This window comes from Notamacropus eugenii, chromosome 1 (genome assembly GCF_028372415.1).
Source record: "Notamacropus eugenii isolate mMacEug1 chromosome 1, mMacEug1.pri_v2, whole genome shotgun sequence".
Taxonomy (NCBI): domain Eukaryota; kingdom Metazoa; phylum Chordata; class Mammalia; order Diprotodontia; family Macropodidae; genus Notamacropus; species Notamacropus eugenii.
Window position 1 is genome coordinate 311,157,027 of NC_092872.1, and position 3,665 is coordinate 311,160,691.

Here is a 3,665-nt window from a genome sequence, read left to right on the forward strand (position 1 = left end):
CTCCTCTGAGGAAGTATGGAGAGCTTGGTTTCATAGCTTCAGGTAAACTCTTAAACTGGGGGGAAAAGGTGAGGGTGGGGATGGGGATTGAAGTGAGAAAGTAAGTGTGTGTGTATATGTGTGGGGGGGAGGGGGGAAGTAGGTAGGGGCGGGGTAGTCCATAGGAAAGAGTAAAATGAGGGACTTCCATAACTGGAAACCTCCAAAAGTAAGAGACAAGGTGGTATGGTGAACAAAGAACTGGCCTTCAAGCCAGGAAGACTTGGTTCAAATTCTCCCTCTAACACATGCTGGTGCCATCCTGGACAAGTTACTTAACCTCTCAGTGTTCAAGGCAACTCTCTTAAGACTTAAGTTGAAGACCAGTGATCTTCTGAATTGGAAGAAGGATTTTCCTTATTGGGAGTTCTTTATGACTGTGAAATCACAACTCTGGGTCAAAAAAATCAAGCCAAAAAAAAAAATTTCAAAACCACAAACAAAAAATAACTAACTAAATCCCCAAATGGAGGTAGTTACTAGAAGAAAAGAGTGATGGGGCTGATCAGGCAATCCTTGTGTAAATCATACCATCTTCTCAACAGTAGGATTTCAGGAAATAGCAAAGGGTTTTCCCCCCCTCCCCTATAGGTTTGTGCTGGAATGGTACCTTTTCAAAGTGCCTACACATCAGACATTTTCTAAATGTGTAATAAATAGAAAAGTCAATAGTAAGTAGTTTTCCAGGCAGTAGAGTCATAGGCTGTCCCTTTCAATGGGATCCATAGGAGAAATCCTATGGCTTTACAACCAAAATGCACCTCAGAGGACATTCAGGCCAATTCTCTAAACTTTTTTTTAAAAACAGATAAGGTAACTGAGGCCTAGAGAATTTAATTTCTGACTCAGTTTTTTTTTTTCCTCTCCTAATCTTGGCACCCCACTCAAGAGCCATGTTTGAAACTCAGTCCTCTGTTTAAACCCAGTTTTCCTGGGTTCCCATTTTTTTTTTCACTTGATAAAGAGCCAGAACTGGGCACACATAAGGGGTGACCCCAAAATGGCTGAGTCAACCAAGTGATCTGCTTTAGAGCAAAAGAGTGACTTTCCTAAACCCACTAGTTTCCTTGAACACTGCCTATCCCCTCCCCAACCCCCAGCCCCTTTCCCCCATCGCCCCAGTCCCCACAATGTGCTGTTGTGCAGAGGCTGTAGCCAGGCTAGGAGATTTGGCACTGAGATGGTGGGGAATATTCATCAGATATTTAAAACAGAGCTGAGAGAACAAAGGAGGGCTTTGTGGTGAAAAGCAGCCCTGAAAGCCTGGAGCCCCAGCCAGCCAGCTTGCAAGGAGTGTTTGCTAATGTACACAGCAGAGTGCATTCCTCACATTTGATTACATGACAGTTTTATATACCAGGTACATGGGGGAGTTTTTCTTAACCCTTCCTTTGGCTATGCTCTTTGGTAAGCTGAAAGGGATGCTGGTTAATACTCTCCCAGTCACCACACATTTCTAGAGGAAACTCATGTTTTCCATGTTTCTATATGGCAGATCATTAAGATAAAATGACAGACCCACTGAGAATTCAATCAGTAAATGACTAGGGTAAATTGGACACTTGGGCAATATAAAAATCAGAGTTTTACAAAAAGAATCTATGAGTTGAGTTCTTCCTCCTAATCTCCAGAAGTGAAAGTCTTTTGAAAGTCCATCCCCTTTGCATTTTCCCCTATGATTTGCTTCTTTAGTTTGCCCTGGTGGGAGCGAATGCAGCACAGTCCATTTCATTTTCCTGTTTACCGGGAGTTTTATGGTGGGGATTTCCCACACACTCGCCCTGTTCTGGATCTGATTCTCAGTTCTGTAGGTGGGTGGTATATTTGACAAACCTGTTTTCACTGGGGCAGAAAGGTACTGAAAGGTAATTAGCTTGGCCTGGGGTAGAGTTGGGGGAAGAAGCTATATAGATACATGGGTAAGAGATGGAGAGTCTGAGGTTTCCATTCCAACTCTGCAGATGCCATGCTCTAAGACCACAGATGAATCATTCTGCCTTATGTATTCCATTGGAATGTAACAAGGATGAAGGAGAGGCAGCTGTATGGGTTAGGGACTTTCTATTTGCCCAATCTGGATGAATGAGGAAAAAATGAATTATGCAGTAGAAAGAGAACTGGGTCTGGAGTCAGAGGAGCTGTGTTCAAATCCTGGTTCTTTCACTTATACCTGCAATACGGAGACACATCACTGAACCTCAATTTCTTCATCTATCCTGCAAAATGAAGGGATTGGATTATATGACCTCTAAAGTGCTTTTCAGATCTAAATCTATGAATTATTCAGACTGGCTGCCTGGATGGTCCCAAATTCACCAGTATAAGCTCCTGAAATTATTCTGGAGACATCACTATGAAAAGGTTAAAAGATTTTTGCCCATGCTCCCCCCAAATCTGGGGATAGAGAAAGGATTAAAAAGACATCTCTAGACCTGAATACCATGATTTTCTTCTCATTAAGACCACACTTCCCCTTAGTAATAATGACTTCCACTGACAGCATAGCTTCTATACATATCCTAGGATATGTATTTTATAGTATATGTATCTTATTTTCCCTTTCTCCTAAGAAAGCAGAAGACTTTTATAGGAAGCCTCATGTTTGCTAGTGGTTCATTAGCCATCTCATGTTAGCTACCCTTTTTTGTCACTTTCCAATCATCTTTGGGGCAACTAGCTGCCTCTGACATCACCAACACCAGATTATATCCCTTAATGGCTAAGCAGCAGCCAGGACAGATCAACAATCTTGAAGTACCAGTCACGTAGTTCTCAAACATGGCCTAGTTAGCTAGAATGATGTAAAGGGGATTTTCTGGCCCCCTCAAAGACTGGGGCTGGCATGATTTCGTGCCTGGGCCAGGTTCCAAAAACTCTGTTCCTAGATGGAGGTAGTTGGAAGGGGGAAAGGAATCCCAAGCCCCCCTGGCACAGGGAGTGGGGGACTGTTTCTATATTCAGGAAGTAGAATTCTGCACCCTCAAACCCTCAAGGCTGGTGTATATTTGGGGGGGGAGGTAAGTTGGGGGAGGGACAGTTCTGCTATCTTAGTAGAACAGGGGTTTCTAATCTTTTTGTATGTCACAGACCTAGCAGTATGCTAGTAAATGTTTAACAACCAGTCCATATATATGTATGTATATATACACAGATGTGTGCATACATACACATGTGTACATATACGTAGGCCAGGATATACCCACATGTGTGTATATGTAGGAACTATTTTTCTCCATTACTTTGCAAAGCCTAGATAATCAGCAAAACAATAAATTAAGCTCTGATTTATAGTGTTTGTCAATTTATAAAATGTAAATGCTTACACTAAAATTTTCTTGACTAGCGAGCATACCCCTGGTATGGACGTCTTTGGCATCTGGAATCTCAGTGTTTGGAAGTCTATGAATCTCTTCTCAGAATAATGTTTTAAAACAAAATAAAATGCTTAGGAAGTTACACTGAAATGTAGCATATTATATTGAAATGTAGCATATTTTTAAAAAACACCAAGTTCACAGACCCCCTTCCCCCCCCAGATTAAGAACCCTTGTTAGGTAGAAGGTGTGTTTCCAGGTGCTACCCTGCTCCCTACCCCACACCAACTTTTCAAACTTGGTTCATTCCAC